Source organism: Fukomys damarensis, unplaced genomic scaffold, assembly GCF_012274545.1.
Source record: "Fukomys damarensis isolate Sample0158 unplaced genomic scaffold, DMR_v1.0_HiC HiC_scaffold_31, whole genome shotgun sequence".
NCBI lineage: Eukaryota > Metazoa > Chordata > Mammalia > Rodentia > Bathyergidae > Fukomys > Fukomys damarensis.
This window is the reverse complement of record NW_022900943.1, coordinates 27,731,142-27,753,488: the sequence shown is the minus strand read 5'-3', so window position 1 is coordinate 27,753,488 and position 22,347 is coordinate 27,731,142.

Here is a 22,347-nt window from a genome sequence, read left to right as displayed (position 1 = left end):
CATGTCATCAGTGTAAAACTCTTTTCAAAGCTAGTAAATTACCCTGTACTGTACTCTTCTACAGATGTAGAGACAAATAAATATCAGCATTTCTTACCTATTGCTCTGTATTGGACAAGAGAGCCACACTAGTAATTTGTGATTAATGATAGAAGAGGGTCACCATTGGTCATTATAAGGGGGGAAGAGATAAAACTCATATAAATCAGATATATCTGAGTCTCTGTTGGATAATTTGAAGTTAGAGATGGTAAATATGGATTAGAGCAATGTAAACTAGAAGGACTTTTCTCTGCCTTTCTCACTTACCTTACTCAGTATTTTAAAAAATTTACATCTTTATTTCATTTCCAATTTCTTTCCCATTTTATTGGATTCCTTCTCTCCCCATGAACCCCTCCATTTCCCTTTCCTCTGTGTCCCAGTGACACTATCCATGCAGCAACAATGGCCTGGCAGTCTAATGACTAATGATTTCATTAATTCTCAGGATACATATTCATCTGAAACATCTATACATGGTATGAGAAATGGTATATACATGGTATAAACATCTATAAACGGTAATTATTTCTTCAATCCTACACGTGGAAAACTTGAGCTACAAAAATGACGCAAACTTTTCTAGGGTTAAACAGAAAATGGAGGTGTCAAGATGAGAATGAATGAAACTCAAGAATTAGATTTTCAAATACTTCGTGTTATTTAGAATTACCTCGTACTTCCTTAATAGGCTTATTATTGGAACAGAAACTGTCAGATTTCATGTAGAAGTACAACTGCATACGTATTCTAAGGCAATATGGTATACATGTATTTATTTGTATTTATTTATTTTTGGTACCGGGGATCGAACTCATGTCCTTAGGCTTGCAAGGCAGGAGGCTGAACCACTGAGCTAAATCCCAGGCCCCTGTATACATTTAAATGTTGTAATTATAGAGATTTCAATATATAAAATCTTCTGTATTTAGTTGTTGTTACATGCATTTTCATTCACTACTGTTGTAATGTTATGAAACAAAAATGCAATTCACAGATTCTCTGTGCACGTTTGTGTGCATCTCGTGTGTGTTTCTGTGTGTGATGTTTAGCCTGAGTATCACTGCTATTTAAATGTTTGACTATTCTACACAGATTAGTAGTAATTAGCATGACAGACGAAGCACGAATGCAGCACTTTTATGCCTCAGGCTGAACTAATTTAGTGTTAAGCATCAATCTAATATCCATAAATAGATAAAGAGTTGTTAGCAAATGTTTAAGACAGGAACATGTTTATAATGTATTGCCTAGCTTTAGTAAGACTGACTTTTGTTGTTTGGGATAATACTGATAAGGACAAATGTGACTGTAAATGAAACTTGATAAGAAAGTTAGTATCCAACAATCCATAGTTGTAAAGTTGGAACTCGTCCTTTCTTATAAACATTAATGATTTTTGGTACAATAGCTATTCATTCAATCAAGAAAATGACCATGAGTTTTACAGAATGTTGAATTCAGAATCTCTATATAATATTCATTTATAAACAGTACAACTTTCTCCCCAAGCATAAAATAAATGCATCACAGGCTTCATTGAGTCCCAGACCAATGCCCTTTTCATGACTTTACTGTAGAGGAAGGACAACTTAAAGGACATTAGTAAAAAGACATTCACATCCAGGCTGCCTTGTTGGACAGACCACCTGTTACACCTGAGGACTTAAGTGAATCACTTAAACTCTCTCTCAAAATAATCTAGCCCTAAGATTTTTTTTTTTTTTTTTTTTTAGTGGGCATTGAATTCAGGACTTTGTGCTTGCAAGGCAGGTGGCAGCACCACCTAGCTAAACCCCTGGTGAGGTAATATCATCTTTGTTAGTTACTTTCTCATTGCTGAGACAAAATACTCCACACCCACAGTTGAAGGAAGAAAAGTTTATTTGGCTCACAGTTTGTAGAGGTTTCAGTCCTTAACTGTCTGGCTCCAAGGCAAGCTGGCATGGCAGATAGGTATTGCAGGGGAGAAACAGTTCATGAGAAGCGGAAGGTAGCGAAGAATGCAAGGAACAACCACAGTTTTTCATGTCCCTTATATCTTATATAGGCTGCTGAGGGCAGATAACACTAACACCCCTAATCCCAGCGCCCTTGATCGTAGCATTGTACCATGAATCAATACCAGCACCACACACTCAAGATCTAGCTGTCTCTGAAAAAGCGCCCCCTATGACTGCACAAGGCTTTGGGAGGACATCTAGACACAAGGTAAAACAAAGCCCCCACCCCCCAAAAAACTCGTACAAATCCTTTTATGCAAACAGCATTTAGTCCATCTCTAAGAGTTGCCAAAGTCCTAAATTATTCAGCATTGCTGAAAGGCCAAGTCCAAAGTCTTCTCTGAGATTTAAAGCAAACTCTTAGTTTCAAGCTCTTGTACAAGAGAAAACACAATTAAACACTTTTAACATTCAATGGCATAACATAGACATTCTCATGCCAACAGTTAAAAATTTTTACAAAGGAGGATGGCAAAGAATAGACCAAAAGAAAACCAAACTCAGAGGGGCAAACATTAAATCCCAGAGTTTGACTTCAAGCATCCCTGGCAATCTGTGGCAAGATGTGAATACCAGAAGGCTTGGGAGGCTCTGCCCCTACATCACTTTCCGTAGTTGCAGCTCCCAGGCTTCTCTCTCGGGATGGTTCTGCTCCCTTCTAGCAGTTTTCCTCACATAATCCATGTTCCTGGCTTCTCCCCACTTCTAGGGTCTCCGCTGTACCTTCAGCTTCACACTCTCAGCTTTACCTGCTTCCCTTGTGGGGCACACTGCCTGGCCTCCTAGGCCTTCTTCTGAAATGTAGGTGAAAGCCTCTCTGACTTCACAAGTCTTGCGTTCTGCATGCGTCTAAAACTAGCACCATGTAGGTGATTCTAAGGCCTGCCACCGGCTGGAGCCGTACACAGGCTTCCTTCATTCTTACCTACAGGGTCAAGTGCCTACAAATGAAATCCCAAGGAAGAACTTCCCTATAGTACTTCCATTCTGCAGCATGGTGATCTGTGGCTCTCACATCAGCTTCCTTTCTGGTCACACATCCAATATTTTTAATCATTCTATTGAGCTCTTTGCTCTTGATTCTCAAAATAAATCTGGATAAAAGTCCCCAACAGTACTCATACCACCACCTCAACATTAGATTGCCTTGAAATTTCTTCTGCAAGATTAGTTGGTCTGCTGCCCTTAACCTTGGTCTCAGGTAAAGTCTCTGGACACAAGCAGAGTGCAGGCAAACTTTCTGCCAAGGTATAACACAAATTGTCTGGAGTCCAGCAGCTGTTGCAGTCATTTCTCCACAGCAGAAACCTCCCAAACCTGGTCTTTACCAGTACATTCCTGTCAGCCTTCTGGTCTTCTGAGCTCTGATCGGAATCTCCCATCAAGTACTGCCCAAGGCTGTACTTTTTCAGCAGGCATCTCTGAAACTTTTCAAATTCTTTTCATAAGCCAGTTCCCAAGGTTCCTGAACCAAGTGGTCAGGTATAGTCACAGCAACAAGGCCACTCCTGGTAGCAAATTCTCTGTTATTTATTTTCTCATTACTGAGGCAAAATACTCAACAAACAAAGTTAAAGGAGGAAAGGTTTATTTGGGTCACAATCTATAGAGATTTCAGTCCTTACTCGGCTTGCTCCAAGGCAGACTGGCATGGCAAACAGATATTACAGATGTGAAATGGTTCGTGGCAAACAGAAGATAACAAAGCAAACAAGGGATAACCACAGCTCTTTCTATTTTACATCTTATTCATGCTTCTTAGGACAATAGCACTCACACTCTTAATCCTAATCCCCTGGATCCTAGCATTACATCATGAATCAATCCCAGCATCTAGATCCAGCCAACTCTGAAAAAGCTCCATCTATGACTGCATGAAGCTTTGGGGGACATCTGGACACAGCCATAATATATGCCTGTTCAGGTCACAAGAATTTTTAAGTGTATTATTGGTTCTTTATTATTAAGACAGATTAATAATGGGCTAATCCAAAATACAATGTTAAAAATAATGATGACCACATGCTAATGAAAGCAAATTAGACTAATAAACAATTACAGCAAAGATGCAGAGTACAAGATCAACAGACAAAATCAACTGTACAGTATAGAGGTCCATTTAGTTTTTCTACTTCTTTATGACTTGGTCTGGGAAGAACCTGTATTTCTCAGATTCATCACATTCCATTTTATCTCAGTTATCTCTTTTTTGGTGCATAATTGTCCATAGTATTTTCTTATATATCATTTTTATTTCTGTGGAATTAGGAGTAATGTCATCACTTTTTTAAATTTCTGAATCTTCTTTTATGTTCTTCATTCATTTAACTAAAGATTTGTCAGTTCTATTGATCTTGTCAAAGACTCAACTCTTGGTTTTATTAATTTTTTACTCTTATTTTTTCTAAATTCATTTATTTCTGTTCTAATTTTTATTATTTCCTTTTCTCTGCTAGCTTTAAGATTAGTAGTTTGTTTTTTTTTTTTCTTGTGCCTTTCATTGTTTAGTTAGGTACCTGACTTGAGATCATTTTGGTGTATTAGTGTACTGCTAAAATTTCTGCATTAAAAATGTTAAGCTGTATCCTACCAGTTTTGGCATATTGTTGCTGTTTTCATTTTTATTTATTTCTAATTATTTTCTGGTTTTCTTTGTTATTTGACATTTGATTGGTTGTTTAAAAGTATAGTGTTTAATATCCACAGATTGGTGAATATTCAAGTTTTACTTTGTTTTCCATTTATAACTTCATTCTGTTGTAGTGGGAGAAAATGTATATTTTCTTAGATCTTTGGAAACACAACAAATAGTATTTTCTGCAAAATTTCCCATGTGCACTTGAGAATAATGTGGCTCTTTCCATTGAGAAGAGTGTATGGGTAGTTAAGAAAAGTGTTCTGTGTGTCTATTATATCTTCTTGATTTAATGTAGTATTTAAAATCTCTGCTTTATTTTCTGTCTCACTATTCTATATATTATTGAGAGGCAAGTTTTGAAGTTTCCACCTCTTATTGTAAAATTATCACTTATCCTTTCAATTTGTTAGCTTTTGCTTCATATATTTTGATGGTCTGACATGAATTGTGTTAAGGTTTATAATTGTTTTATCATCTTGCAATGTTGAACCTTTTATCAACATGTGATGTCCTTCCTTGAATCTTATCAATTTTTAATTTAAAAACTATTTTGTCTAATGTTAGTCTAGACATATAATTATTTTTTGGTTTCTATTTGATTGGAATGTCCTTTTCTGTCCTCTCACTTTCAATCCATTTGTGACCATGGATCTAGTCTCTTCTAGAGTATGTATAGTTGCATTCAGAGGATGTAAACAATGTAATAGAACAACTAAGATTTGAATAGATATTTCTACAATGAAGATATGGGAAATTAGCAGGTGAAATGTCTTGACATCACTTTGTCAATGCAAATCAAAACCAGGTGGAAGTGCAACTTCACATCTACTAAGCCTTGCTAAAAAAATTGAAAGGAGGGCATAAAATCAGAAAATATTTATGCATATTATGGAAATAATAATAAGAGAAGCATTGCAAGGCCAAGGAGATTATTTTGCAGTGCATTAATGACAAGGTGTCTATGACATAATGTCTTTTATTGTAGAAAATTTGTTAAATTTTAACAATCACCATGTTTGATTCCCCCATGCATCAACATTTAATATGCTCCATCAACTCTTGGCACTACTAGAGTTTCTTTGAAAAGAGTATAGGTGCAATTAGAATGTAAAAGTGAATCTATGCATAAAATAGCCGATATCAGTCTGACAATTATAGACTAAATTTCATAAGTTCTGTATTTAACTCTTTAAATACCTTTCTTACTGGTAGTTTGAAAAGCTCTACTTTCAGGCAAATTTAGTTTATATGTACTCCTGAAGGTCTCAGCACTTGTAGTCTTTTACAGTTGAAAGTTTAACAAAATTTTGGGGATAGCCTCAGAAAAATTGAACAGTGCTATGAAAAATGGCAGAATCCATGTCAAACTAATTCCAAATACAGAAAGACTTTTCAGGGCCAGCCCCAGATCAGACAAATTTGTCACCTCAAGCTGGCCAAACCTTAATCCGTTGGACCCTATCTTTGAATGGAAATGTTTCAAATGATCTTAGAATCTTTAAAAATGAAAAGACTGAGAAAGCATAGGCTGAATGATCAGTCTCTGCTGCCTGCTAATTCTTTGGAAGAATTTGTATTTGTTTCATGTATATTACAAACTAAGGGTGAAATTTAGAGGTTTCCTACAAAAGGTGAAAACTACTAGATGAATATATAACCTCCATACAGGCTAAAGATGTAAATTAAAAGGATTCCAAATCTTTACTAGCCCATGTCTGTCTTACATATGACATTTCAGCCTAACTTTGTAATTCCTTCTCTCTCTGCTTTTCTTGAAATAAACATTGGCTTTCAAAATTTTATCAGTGATTGTCTCTATTGTTTTGTAATAATCCTCTCAAACACTTTTAGCTACATTCAGAAAATTTATTCTCAAATTTTGCAATTAATATGATTTCTTCTGAATCCATTTCCACATAATGATAAATATAGTGATAGTTAATAAATAGAATTTGGCAACCTGAAGTATTGTGGAGATGTAACTGGTCCCTCATCTCACTTAGAAACATCTCAGAAACAGCTGTATGGATACAGTAACCTGTGTAGGCTACTTTTGGGTTAAAAAAAGACTACAGTCTACTCAGTGTCAATCCTTATGCTCAGACTATCAATCCGATTCCTACAGAAGGAGCAAGAATAAAGAAATAAACATTTCTCTAGTGCTATTTTAATATCAGTCATCATGTTAAAAGTTGTAAATATGTTGCATATTTAACCCTATCAATCAATGGTGAGGTTAACATTATTAATCAATTTATTAATGTCAGGTTTAGAATAAATAAGTAGCTTTTTGTTCTGAAAACGAAAAGGAAGTGTTTTGCTAAATGAAAATTAAATATAGAAAATTTAGTAGTCACAATAAATATAGTATATTTAGTTAAATATTAAAATTAACTAAAATACAATTTCAACCACAGATAACAAAACAAGTGGTATAACATTTTATTAGTACAGTATTTACCTAATTTTTAAAAACTGGATTAAAAATGAAAACAAGAAGTAAGAAACCATTCTGTCAAGGTTTAAACTGCCATTTAAAAAAACAATTATGCATAATATTTAACATCTTTGCACGACTGCTATAAATTGAATAGAACCTATCATTGTAATAAACTTGTTGCAAATATATCTTGTATCAACTATTAGCCTCCAGAATTTAGAATATATTAAATATCTTGTATTCTTTAAAATGCATATATAGTTGTAGATTGTGTAACTCAATAATATAACTGATTACAGTTTGAATCTATATAAGTATTTGCTGAAAATCAAATAATTGTTAGAACTATGGCAATTTGAATTTAAATGTATTTATTGAGCCGTGGGAAATATTTGTAACCTACTTAACTATTAAGCTATCTATAAATTTTAGAAAATGAATACATTTATTTTGGACTTCAATTAATGTGAAAGTCTTGCATGGTATCAACATTTTATAGAGAGAAAGCACATGAGAATATGAAATCTACTTTATAAATAGATGGGAAACAGAGCTGTATATGTTTATGTTATTATAAAAAGAAGATCTCATATCAGATAATTAAGCTGAACAGACTTGTGTGGTCCCTTAGAGAGAATGAAAAAAATTAAAGGATAATTTCTTCATAATGATGAATTATTTTCACTGCATAGTGCTTAAATGAGTTACTTGGTTTTATTTCTTTTTATACTGTAGCAAATGCAGTTCAAAACCCTAAAAGAAGGATCTGAGAGAATCAAAGTAGTATATATTAATGTGCTTATTTTTAATTATACAAATATATTAAATACATGTCAATATAATCATTTATATATGTAAATATTATATATGCATGCATCTCACCCTCTATATACATATTCAAAATATATCAATATAATTGTGTATATATATATACTATATATGCATGTATATCACTTTCTTTAGGAATTAAAATATGTTTTAGAAAACCACATTGTATGTATTTTTTATACAAAGAAATAAACACTTAAATAAAGTGGAAATTCTCAGTGATATGTCAGTTTGATGACCGCTAGGAACAGTCTGCTAGTTACTAAATGGTTTTGTTCTATTGGATTCATTCAGTTTTTAAACAGAAAGAGTTTTTCATGCAATGAAATCAGTATTAGACAAAGTAGAAATAATTACATTGCAACCTGAAGTTTTGTTTTCCTCTGATACTGAGGATTAAACCTCGGGCTTCACATCTTCATTTTGATCTATATTCCCAGCTATCTATCTATCTATCTATCTATCTATCTATCTATCTATCTATCATCTATCTATCTATATCTACAGGATTACTCTAAGTTGCTGTATGGCTTAGGTCTAGCATGTCCTACAAAACTTCATGGATTTCTGGAAGATAATTTGCTCATGGGGGTATTATACTCATCAGTGAAACCAGGTCATAGGCAGGCCACTAAACGTGTGACCTCGGGGGTAGACTTTCTCCCAGGCTCCTCCCTTCTCTTTCTGCTTTCTGATCACCATGAAGAGAGCAGCCTTGCTTGCCAGACCCTTCCTCCAGGAAGTTGTAGCCTTGGAGCTGCCATCAGTGGGCTAGACACAGAGAGCCAAATAAAAACCTGTCCTCCTTTAAGGTGTGGGTGCTTGGTATTTATTATCAGAGACAAAAAAGCATGAAGATAGCCACTAAATTGTCCAAGCTAGGGTAAAACTTGTGATGCTCTTGCTTCAACTTCCCAGTTACAGGTATATACTGTCATGCCCTGCTCAAGAAAAATATATATGTAATGTCTTTTAACTGCACAGCTGATTGACACTTAACTCTTTAATGATGACACTCATTATTTATTGCTACATCAGAAATCATCATAAAAATGTAGTAATGTAAAACAACAATCATCTCTGGCTAAGTGCAATGCTACAAGGCTATAATTTCAGCACTCTGGAAGGCTATGGCAGGAGTATCACAAGTTCAAGGCCACTGTGGGCAAATTAGATGACTCTGTTTCACAACAACAAATGAAAAGGGGCTTTTTTTCATGGCTACATCCCCAGTCTTTATTATTTTTATAATTAATACCAGAGATTGAACTCGTGGGTTTCTCACTGAGCTACAATTTGAGTATTCTCATGGCCTGGAGAATGGCTTCTCCGAGAACTAGTGCTCCAAAAGACTAATAAATTGTAATACGTTTTGGACTTAGCTCTGAAATCATGCATTTCTGCGTCCACTTACTTCTACTAGTGACTCAGGGAAAGTCCTGCTTGAAGGCAGAGGCCAAGAATGCCAGAAGACAGGGATCACTGTGGCTGTGCTGGAGGCTGATCGCTACAGGAAACAGTTCTGTATTCTAATTATTTTTTAATTTTTAAAAAATTTTATGGCAATCCCCTAAAATGAGTTATTCATGTTTCTACCATAGAATATGATATGCTTCCCCCCAAAAGTAACTTTTGCTTTTCCTTATGAGGTCAAGCAGGAGGGGCATTAGGGTAGTACAGTGCTGTACAACGATATAGATTATGAAGATAATTAGGGGACCAAGGGATAATTGATCTTTCGAGGAATCGCCATAAGAGATAGGCTCTTTATTCGACACACCTTTGTTATAACGCCTTAATATAAAAAAATGTGTCTAGGTGAGCCCTTTCTCTAAATATTCCCAAGCTACATTTCTCTTTTAATTAATTTATTTCCTTTTTCTCAGTGGTAATTTATGTTGTCCAGTGTCACTTGACAAGCTCAGTGATCCCATATTTTGCCACTTACTTTTTTTGTTTTTTTGCTTGTACTATAAGCAATTGTTTCTCCATCTACTTTCACTTCTTTTTCCCTGCCATTTAGACCAGAAACAGGTAGGCATGGAAAATTCTGAGTTTTTATTATGATGAGACTTTACTAACTGTCCAATCAAATGCTAACCTGTGGCATCACCTTTAATCTCTCTGGCTTCACCTTTGCCTTGTGCATACAATAAAGGTACGATTATTTTACACAGCCATTGTATTAAAGAAGTTTAGCTTGAAGAGCAGTAGCAGCTGCTATCTCCTGCCTCCTTCCTCTCTGGCCCCCTCAACTCAAGTCATCTCTGTGGGCCAAGGACCATTCTGAGATGACTTCTGACGATGACTGCTCTGGACACTCTCTCACAAAGGAAATATCCTTCAGCGACTATAATTTCTATTCTAACTGTGAACATCATTTCAAGTAAATTAAATAGCAACTTGGTTCTGAGTGAGAATTCTACCATAAGAAAGAAGGAAGCAATTTACAGTAGAAAATCTGATTCCGTATTGTTTCCTGTTTCCGCAGGATGGACTTTTCCCTCCTTCTTATCTTGCCAAGAGATGTTTTCCGCTGGGGACCTCCCAACAGAAACAAGGAACAGGAAATGTCTTCCTCATGACACCAGGCTTCTCTTGGTCACCATTGCTCTGATTCTTCGTCTCCTGGTATTGCTAGATTCATAAACACTCTTGCTTCCCTCATACTGTAGAAATGACTGCTTCCAAGGATGTATGTATTCTAATCCTCAGAACATGGGATTACATTACCCTTCCTGGTGAAAGAGTTTCTGCATATTTGTTTACATCAAGAATTCTGAGAGAGGGAAATTATCCTACATTATCCCAGTGGGCCCAATGTCATCGTAAGGTCCTAAAAGAAAGACAGAACCGTTGCAGACATACAAGGCAGGAAAATAATAAAGGCGGGGGAGAGAGTGAAATAGAGGAGGGATTAGGGAGATAAGAGGGTGCAGAGGGAAACGGAGAGAAAGAGGGAGAGAGAGGGAGAGAGAACTGAAGATGCTACATTGCTGGCTCTGAGCATGAAGAAATGAGATGCAGGCAAGGAATTCAAGCGCGAACTGAAAAGGAATAATTTCTTCCCTTTAAGCCTCCAGAAGGAGCACAGCTGGACCACACCTAGATGTTGCACTTTTGGCCTCCAGAACTCCAAAAGAATAAACATGTGTTACTTTAAGTCACTAAACTTGTGTTAATTTGTTACAGCAATAATAGGAAACCAGAACAAGTAAGAATCGTGCACTACAATTACACCAACACGGATGACTGCGTCCTCCCGGATAACTCCTCAAGATGCTTACCAGACCTTTGAGCAGCCATCAGTGCACCACTGAGACCTTTCTGCAAGGGCCTTCTCACCTCTCTGGGCGGCCTCCTTGGATAAGGTTTAGGACAAACCTAAACCTTAGTAGCACCTCCACTTAAAACAGCAAAGCTTTGGTGCACTGTGGATGAAAGCCAGTGGCTTTTTAATTGCAGTATTCCATGCTGTTGGTGCAACCTGATCCAGCTCCTCTCTTGTTCTTCTCCTTTCCCCAGTGTGAGTCTCTTGTTAGTCCATTCTTTTCTCAAGCCTTAGGAGATGGCCATAGAAGACCCTTTCGGAGAGTTAAAGTAAGAATAAAGAAATTCTCTTCTTTCCATCACTACTAGCTCCCTTCAAAGGAAGCATAACTTTGTCTCATTACCACCTCAAGAAAACAAAACAAAACAAAACATGTCTTTAGCATACGTGATCTAACTCTTTACTTTGGAGTAATAAAGGCATTGCCAACTATTTTTTCTTAATGATAAAATGGAAATTGAGAAGTAAAAGATCCTGTGAGAATGATGAAGTCATCAGTCTGGGATCAGCCTATTAAAAAAAATTAGAAAACAAGAAAACTCCTCAAACAAAAATAAATCAACAGGCAAAGCCTCCCAAGTTAAAAAGTGCTCCTTGATGTCTATCTCTATTTTAGTACTCTTATTCTTTTTAAGATGCAATTTTCAAATAAATCAATTATCTGTATTTCCAAACCTCTTAAAAGACTGATGGCAGGGCCGGGGATTTAGCTCAGCAGTTCGGTGGCCTGCCGTGCAAGTGCAATCCCCGGTACCAAAAAAAAAAAAAAAATTCATCCTGGACATCAGAAATACATTAAAAGATATCAATGAAACTAACATCTGACAGTGTCACTGCAGAAGAATGACATTTTCAAAACAATAAATTAAACACAAAATTAATCTGAGTGGCTGTGCTAGTTAGAATCATGTCAATGACAGCAGGCTCCCAGTTGAAGCTCACTACAGTGACCTGGGGTTGTGTTCAAGGGAAAAATTAGCTTGATTTTACAAAATAGGATGGTATGTAACTGATTTTAGGACATAAGAATGAAAAATGTCTAAAACAAAAATAATTGTATGAAGTCATAATTTAGGCAACATTTTTTTTTACTGAATGAATTCATTTTCTGTCCACATAAAATGAAGTACTAACTAACAGCAGCAGTTAACAATTATTGAATAGTTTGTTTACATGTCAGAGATAGTTACACTCAACTATACATAGATTATTTTATTTCATTCGGTTCTTTTCAAAGTCTGTTAAAAAAACTGGGAATTAAAAAGACTAAGGAACATGGTAAATCTCAGAAATGGGCATCTAAAATGAACAGATACTTCTCAGACAAGTAAAAGCAGCTAATATATGAAAAAAATGTTCAACATCACTAGTCAATCAAAAGATGCAGATGAAAACAACACTGAGATTTCACCTCACCCCACAAAGAATGGCTGCTATGAAGAAATCACACAATAACAAATGCTGGTGGGATTGGGGGAGAAAGGAACCCTTCTTCATTGGTGGTGGGAGTGTAGACTGGTGCAACCACTGTAGAAATCAATATGGAGATGCCTCAAACAACTGGGATTAGAGGTTCCATTTGACTCAGATATCCCCTTGCTAGGTATCTTTCCAAAAGAATTAAAAGAATCATACCACAGTGATATATTAGCACCCAGATTTATAGGAGCACAGTTTGTGATAGCTAAAGCTTTTAAACAACCTAATTGCTCATCAACCAGAGACTGGATAAAGAGGATATGTTTTGTTTGTTTGTCTGTTTTATTACAAAATGGAGTACTACTCAGCCTTAAAGAACAAGAAACCATAGACATTTATAGCTAAGTGGATGCACATTGAGTACATACTCTAAAATGATATTACTAAAACGCATGGGCAGGCCGGGTGTGGTGGCGCACGCCTATAATCCCAGCACTTGGGAGGCTGAGGCAGGAGGATCCCTGTGAGTTCGAGACCAGCCTGGGCTACGAAGTGGGTTCCAGGTCAGTCTCAACTACACAGTGAGACCCTGTCTCAAAAAAAACAAAAAAAAAAAAAAAAAAAAAAAAGAAAAGAAAACGACACACATGTATAAATAACAAATAATTTCTCTGGTGTGAAAATCTAAAAGTGTAAATAAGGATAGAAATGTATAATTGATATTATGTAATAATAAGAAAAGGTCCAAAGGAGTAGGGGAAGTGAGAGGGGCCGTGGAAAGATAGAAGGGAAAAGAAAAAAATATGAACAAAGGAAAAACATGGAAATAAAGTCTTTGTAGATATGGTAGAGGAGTGAAGACCGCAGGAAAATAGGGAAAGAATAAGTACCAAGATACCTTATATAAAAGTGATTAATGTAACTGCATTGTATGCCTAAACTGTACCAATAAACTTAATGGAAAAAAAAAAACGAGTACAGGTGACCACCACAGTACAATACAAACTGCCAGGTAGCGGGCCTGATGTGTGTTACTACACGTATTTTTAAAGCAGGAGACCCTAGAGTAAGTACCTAGTACTTAAGGCATTAAGCACTTCACCCTGTGTCCTAGGCCCAGAATGCCAGACCGCAATCAAGACCACCTCACCCCTGCCATGTGTCTTTAATCTTTATGGGAAACACAAATCTCCTTAACCATTTGGAAAACCGACCCTTCCCTATGACACAGCAGGACAGTATATTAATTAACATGTGGCCCCTTCCAGGCATGTCCAGATTGTGGCCTGCATTTTTATCTTTTTGTAAGTGAAAAGGAATTGTCTGAGGCCACATGCAAAAAATATATAATGTAGTTAGTATTTATAACTAACAAACTTCTGTTTTAAAAATATTTTATTAGGATGGTAATGAAAAGCAGGGTCCAAAAAATAAAAGGCGGGTGGCAGGTTGGACACAAATGACTTGAAGTTAGAAAGCATTTCAATACTTCAGAAATTAGTTGGTACACAAGAGAATCAGATCTACAGCTTCTGTTAATGATAGTCAGATCAATAGCCTTTGTTTTAAAGAGTAGTAGTCCTGCTATCAAATAATTGTGAAATGTTTTTAAATAGTTGATCACCACACATAATCTCCTTGTCCCTCAGAAAACAGGTAAATGTATCGGAGTCTGAGTCCAGGAGGAGAGAGGAAGAAGAGGGAGAAACACAGCCAGGTACAGGGATGGGAGTCCTGGAAGTTGAGTCTCCCATGCAGATGGATCTAGTGGGCAGAAACAGAATGCACTCAGGCTATCATCCAGCTCAGAAAAAGCTCTGTCAACACCTCCAGAAAGGCTGGTGAGCACTTGGGGATCCAGTATCCCTGTAAATCATCAATATCACAGTGGTCCCCACACTGTGGTCACAGGTGATTTCATCTTGAGGATAACCAGAAACTCTTGTTGATTAATAGCAGTGATGCCAATGTCACGGCAGTTCTTAGGTCCCATTCATCCACTGCCCCTTGTACCCAAATCCATCTTACCTTTTCAAAATCCAAATCCCCATCCAAGTCAGAGGATACACCTGGAACCCCTTGGGATGGGGGCCACATGGAGCATTTATCCAACTGCACCCCCACTGAGTACATCAATAGCGCCAGACGGATGTGTGATGGGACGGAATCGATCTGAGCTTTTCTCCCAAAGACCACAAGCAAACAAACAAAAATGTGCTAGCTTGGCTTCTTTGGAATTTTTTATGTGTACTCTTCTCCCTAGATTATTATATTTTAAGGATAAGGATGATAGCTTTTCTTTTTGCATTAGTCTCACATTATTTGTGATAAAATGTAGAGGCAATTAAGAGCTCATGGAAACTTGTCTCCTGGCAGGAGGACTGGAAGATCTTGGCAACTGTACAAAATGTACTGACTGCTAAGAGTTCTCCCACCCTCTCTGTGACCACAACACTAAAAGGAATTGGAAATCTGTAATACTTATCAGAAATCCGTATGAAGGTCACTTTGGCCAAATTGTTATTACTTGGGGGGTAAGAATTATCCTCTGTGTCCCTAACTTCCAAATCACTAGGCATTCCAACTGAAGGAAATGATCAATCATTCCCATCCGGCTGTGATTACCAAGCATCATCTTGGACGGAACACGAGTATCCGTTCCTTTTACCACCTTTTCATTTGGGCTGGCACTCAGATATTCTTAGTTATGTTTTTTTTTAATAAAAGGGGGAAGATATTTTAAAAATTATTATTCCAAAGGTTTTATCTAAGGGGTTTTGTCTTATTGTTTTTGTAGTTTAATTTTAGGAAGCAATTGGAATAATGTCTACTTGGAGACTCGTCCAAAGTGAGAGGAGTCTTATTGTAACTGGATGAAGTTGGAGGATGGCCTCTGACCCTACAAACTGATAGTGTCTTGGATATCTATTCAAGCCCAGAACTCTGAAACTAAATAAAATTATCCATAAGTCATAAAATTTCATAGAATTCACTAGTGTTACTGACACAAATCTTTCAAAGAGTTCAGAAATTTGTTTTGATAAGAAAATGCAAGTTTTTATAGACATGGGAAATTTATCTAATATTTTCATCTTTATCCCAGAATGAGATATTACAAAAAAAAAGAGGCTTTAGTTTCAAAAATTTTGTTTTTGTTCCTATTATTCTAATAACATTTTTCTGTAATGAAAATCTTTACCTCCTTAAGCAAATGGAATTAATATAATTCCATTTTATCTTGATGACCTAAAGCCATTATTATGAGAATCAACAGTGATTTTGTAAGGAGAAATAAAAATAGGCTAAAATTTTAAGTTAAGAATTACCAATTTTTTTAATTGACAAGGTTTTTTATTCCAGAATTGTTTTAGTAGTACATCTCCCAAACATGCAAAACAACAGATATAAAACATGCTTGGAATCTTAAATGTTATCAGTGAAAGAATCAGTGTAAACTATAGAATAATCAGTTTATTCTAAAATTATTTCATTAATATTCAAGGAAAATGTAGATCTCAGTATATTACTGAAGTTAAAGATAGCAAATGAGAAAATTCAAAATATGATTATCTCTTCTAATTCATTAAGAAAAGTGCAAAGAAAGAGTAAAATGCTCAATAAAAAAGAAAAAAATCATTTAAAAAAGAGTAAAATGAACACCCACGAAATATAAAGTCTAATTAAAAATTTAAAAATTTTGCATTATTTGTTTTTGAGACAAATACACATGGTTAATTTTCTTGCCTGTACATATAACATACAAAATAAATTTAAATTGTTTTTCAATGTTAATTCAGAGACATTGGGATTAGGTCAAAAGAACATTTTTTGCTAAATCATAAGCAAATATATGTTGCTAAATCATAAGAAAAAACAAATGATCATTTCAATTTAAATGTCCAGAAAACATTTTTATTTTATTATTATTATTATTATTATTATTATTATTATTGTTATTTATTTGGGGGGGTTTGAGACAGGGTCTCACTGCATGGTTGAGACTGACCTGGAACTCACAATGTAGCCCAGGCAGGTCTCGAACTCACAGCGATCCTCCTGTCTCAGCCTCCCGAGTGCTGGGATTACAGGCGTGCGCCACCACACCCAGCCTCAGAAAATATTTTTAAAAGCTAGTTTACTAAGCTATGACAGAACCTTTTTGTCACTTCTTGTTATGTGTATTTAGTGTCTCCTGCACAAATGGAATCAATGTTTTTAAATTTAATCAGTTTAGAAAACTAATTGTAAATAATACAGACCTAATTAAGAGAAGCTATGTTCAACTTCCTTCTCTTCTGGAATCATTTCTCTTTCTGTGCCAATAAACTATTGCCTTTTCCAGCAGATAAGAGGTCCACTGGGATAAAGCTGATAACACATTGATAGTTCATCATCAGTCTTTATTACAAGGTTAAGGATTCGGCAATAGCAATAGCCAAATCAGCTTTCATGAGAGAAGTCTATGTTATTTAATCTATACACGTCCTGCAATCTAGTACCCATGGCCAGTTTGTACCTAGAGCTACTACAGAGACTGAAGGAGAGACTGATTATCATCAAGAGCATATGATTTTGAGCTGGGCATAGTGGCACACGCCTGTAACCCCAGCACTCGGGAGGCTGAGACAGGAGGATCGCTGTGAGTTCGAGACCAGCCTGGGCTACATTGTGAGTTCTAGGTCAGTCTCAACTACATAGTGAGACCCTGTCTCAACCCCCCCCAAAAAAAAGGAGCATATGATTTTGCCTTCCTGAAAACAGAGGCTTATTAGTAAGCACACACATGGTTAAAAATACCTTCACACTGTACTCCTTCCACGAAATTTATCTGTTTCACTTTTCTTACATCCCCGTCACAACCTCTCAGTCCTGTACTGTTCAAATCCCTGATTACACAGCTCCAATCAAGGAGTAATCGTCCATGAATCAGTGCAGTTTCTATGCGTCTCCCCACTGAGCCAGAGTAGAGAGTCCGATGTGCTGCTTGACATTTTACCCATTCGGGGAATTTCCCATCACCGTTTTGTTCAGAGATAAAACTAAGTTGGGCTTGAATTCTGCAGCTATCTATTTGCAGTTGGTGCCAGAAAACCATGCAAAATCCTCTGAAAATCATTTGAGATTTTTACTTTGGAGTTAACTGGGCATAAAGAAATTCCATGAGAAATAGGTGAACGTTTGAAGAAAAGAGACAAAGCAGAAGTTGTTGTCCAAGGGATCTGGATAGCCTGATCATGCAACGTACTTCTGGTGGGTTATTTAAAAATTCAGTGAAATAAATTGCGATTTTGAGTACTCAGCTTCATGCCTTAAAGGCTCAGATAAAACTTCGTTTCTAATGAGTAGATTGAATCCCACCTTTACTTGATCTTCCTCAACTAGGTATTCATCCCAAACAACTAGGTATTCGTTCCTAGCAAACCAGGAACTGTTGCTCAGAAAAGAAACGATTATCTTTAGAAGAAGGGGTGGATTTACTCTAGCATCTTGGGCTGGGATTCTACTGCTAGGGCTTGTAACAAACTCCATACTAACATTTGCGTTTATCGCCAAAAGTTTGTGCATTATGAGATGCCGTAGAGTGCGTCAGAGGAAGGGAGTGGGTGGGCATGTTGGCACGTGCTTGTAACACCAGAATTCTGGCAGAATGAAACAGGAGGATCACAAATTCAAGCCCAGCCTGGGCAACTCAGTGATTTCGCAAGATCCTATATTGAACAACGAAACAGAACAAAACAAAAAAACAGTCTGAGGATGTAGATCAGTGCAAAGATCCTTACTTCATTCTCTAGTATCAGAAAAAAGAAAAGAAAAAAAGAAAGAAAGAAAGAAAGAAAGAAAGAAAGAAAGAAAGAAAGAAAGAAAGAAAGAAAGAAAAGCCACCAATGTAGATTAATGCCAAACTTTCTTTGACACTGTTTCTATTCAAATCTGGCATCCATATGAATTATTCAGAACATGGGTCATGCTATCATGCGGAAATATCTAAAAAGGTTTTTCAAATGAAAAAGGCTTATAAAGCATTATGCTTCTTTTATATTGATAGGTGTGCAAGGTAAAACACCTTGTCTTTTCCGCGGATGGGGATATTGTGGCATTATTTCGACTAATATACCCAAAAGCCTTCACTGAAAATGAGTTCTTGAACTTTCCTAGTATATATTTCTGACTTCCTTAAATGGCACTTTAAAAATCCAAATGTCAAAAATGTACCAAGCAATGTGATATTGTAATAAAAAATAATCAAGATGTCTACGTGATAGCGGAGACTAGGATAATTAACGTAGCCCTGAGATTAAACTGTGAAGATTTGATATTGACCTTACTAGGTAAAAGAAATTTGCTTTATGTCACATGACCCTTGCCAGTTGTTACAAATAGAAAAGAACGTTTCAGATCAGTTAAGATGCATAGTACATTCTACGGTCCTGGACTGATTTCCTTGATGAATGATATCACATCTAGAACAGCAGCTACATTTGGAGTCAGTCCCTGATTGATCTAATATCTATCAATCTTCAGCACAGAGAGAGCCAAGATAACGAGGTATATAAATATTCTATATTTGGTGGTGTCACTAATCTTCTATTTGCCATATATGTAGTGTTACTTAAGCTTCACTAACTTGCTAAGAAGGAGGAAGTACTAAGGTTTTAATGAGTCCTTCCCACTACAACTGTTGAGTGGGGAATTTACCCCACTGTCAAATATGCCTATTGAAATCAAAGATTTAGAAAATAAGAAAGCAACCCCAGTTTCGATCCGTGGTCTTACTGGGCTAATTGTGACTTAAACATGAGCAAATGCTCTGTTTATAACCTGATTTCCATTACCTTCCCATATGACCAATAAGCTACAATTAGTTTGTTCAGTCAGTCAAGACATATGAGGTCCCATAATCCCCATGCTCTGACTATTATCTTTCCTACAATGCATAGTCATTCTATGCTTGCAAGTTTCTTGGGGGGAAGCTCTCATGTGAGAGTTACAATACGCTGATCTGTAGTAATATTTTCAGGCTCTTCATCAAAAGGCTGTGTCCTCCTCAAGAAATAGGCTCTAGATATTTGAACTTGCTTAGTTCTAGAAACTGAGAGACCATAACTCTCCATATAGATAGATGACTCAAGTCTTTTTTCTTTCTGAAGTATTAATCTCTAAACTGTCTAGATGAAATAAGATTTCTGTAAGCTGCCAACTATTTCGCCTTGAGGATGCCATGATATTTGGAATAAAGCATTTGAATGATTGCTTTGTTTTTGCTGCCCACCCTGGAACTTTAGTGCTGCCAGTTGATCTTCATTAGCCCAAGGATCATTTTCTCTCACTAGAATCAGCATAATCCTTGAAACAGTAATGAGGTTAAGGATGTCTGCCATCATTTTGTATTTTTTTATACCAAAGCAATATGACAGGAAAATCAATTAAATAATGTTTGTTCAAAAGGAAGAGATGGAATTGTCACTTTGCATCTCTATTTCTCTTTACAAAACTTATCATTTTAAAGTATTATTATGTTATACATAATATATATACACATAATAGTGGATATATATATATATATAGTATATTATATATACATATACACATATACAATCAGAATCTGTTTCACTCCAACAAAGTCCTGTATTATCTCCGAGCTGATCGGCATTTTTCTGTTTTGGTCACTGTTATATCCTCAGCAATAAAAGCAGTGATAGCTAAATAAAAATGATAATGGTGTTGCTGAGAGTCCCCTTCTCAGCACTCAGATGCACGACTCAACATCGACAATGCAAAGGAGCAGAGGTTTATTTCTGCTCATGGTTTCAGTCTGTGGTCATCTGGCTCCAATGCAGAAATCGAAGGGCAGACTCATACCCTGGCCGCCAGAAAGCAGAGAGAAGGAAGGTCGAAGCGTGAGAGGGAGACTTGCTCCTTGCGCTCCCAGTGACACCACATCCCACCAGGCTGCATACCCTCATGGCACCTTCACCTACGGACTCACTAGCACCCCGATCCAGTCACCTTCCACACACAAGAAGCTTTGGGTGGGGGCCGCTCTAGACCTAAACCATAACAAAAGTGCTGGAGAAATGATGGCCGATTGGACCAAACACATATGACTACAGAAACTCAGATTAAATTAGTGGAAAAATCTTAGAATGGGTCACTTTTTAAGTATCTGGATAACAATACAAATGGTGCAATATATTTCACAAAGTATCATAAAGAACTAAAAATTCTACCAGCAGCCCCAAGGTAAGCCAGGATGGAGATTTCAGGAAGGAGTTGGGGAAAGGTCATAAAACATGACAGAAGAAGTGGAGGTGGTAGAGAGTGGTCAATTTAGGGCAGATTTTGAAATAACTTAGACAGAATATATATGGAATGGTAACCTTGTCTTTGTTTAATGTTGGACTATCCGCAACATTTGATACTTGCTTTCCCTTCCTCTTAGAACCCCACCTCTGCTTACCCTTTGGGGACTCTCCTCTCTGCTTTTTTCCTTTTCCTCCTTTTCCATATTTTATTTTACACAAAAAAATTAAGTGATTTTATAAAGCCTCAAATCAGTTTGTGCTCTTTCTTTTCCTCTTTCTTTCTTTTATTCAGACACGTTCTCATTTTGTAGCTTTTGAACTCACTCTATATGCAAGGCTGGCCTCAAAGACAAAATCCTTTAGCCTCGGTCTCCCAAGTGCTGGGATTACAGGCATGTGCCACCATGCCTGGCTTCAAATTTTCCTGGGGAATCACATCAAATTTGGGCATTTTAAATTACTACCAGAAAATGAAAAAAATATCCATGAATAGGAGAACTTGGCACATAGAAAAATGCCTACTTTCTCAGTTCCTAGAACCTCTGAATATGTAACCATACACTGACAGAGACTTTCAGGATGTGATCAAATCAATAGCCTTGAAATAGCAAGACTAGCTTGAATTATCTCCTCGTAATTATGAGTGTCCTTATACGAGACAAGTGACAGGGTTAAAACTACGAGATAATATGAAACAAAGGGAAGAAAAATCATAGATTTCTAGACGAAGAGGAAAATTTGTAGATGCTATACCTTGGCTTAGGAGTGGAAGATGAGACGACAAACTGAGGAATGCAGGTGGTCTCTAGAAAAAAAAAAAAACAAAATTCTCCCTTAGATCCTGCAGAAAAAATACAAAACTCTCAACCTCTTTATCTAGACTTCTAGCTAGACTTCTTTAGATATCTGATCTCCAGAACTGTAGGAGAATAAATTTATGGTGCTTTAAACTACTAAATCCGTGGTGATAAGTTATATCAGCAATTAACACAGAACTGCAAAATGCATATTGCAATGTATTAAATTAAGTTACAGTAAAGTAAAGCCACTGGATTTGAGGTCATGAAACCAAGATTTAGTACTAGCTCTTCCCCATTACTTACATGATCTTAAGAAAATCAGCCATTGTTATAAACTGGATATAAGATTTCATACCTCAATACTGTTAATAGCTGTATGAGTTTTCTGATGGTGCTGCACTGTATTACCACAACGAAACAATCCACATTTACTTTTACTTCAGGAGCTGGAATATCCAAACGAGTCACCCTGAACTAAAATCAAGGAGAGAATATGTTCCTGGGGGCCTCTCACTTTCTCCCTCCCTCTCTCTCTCTCTCTCT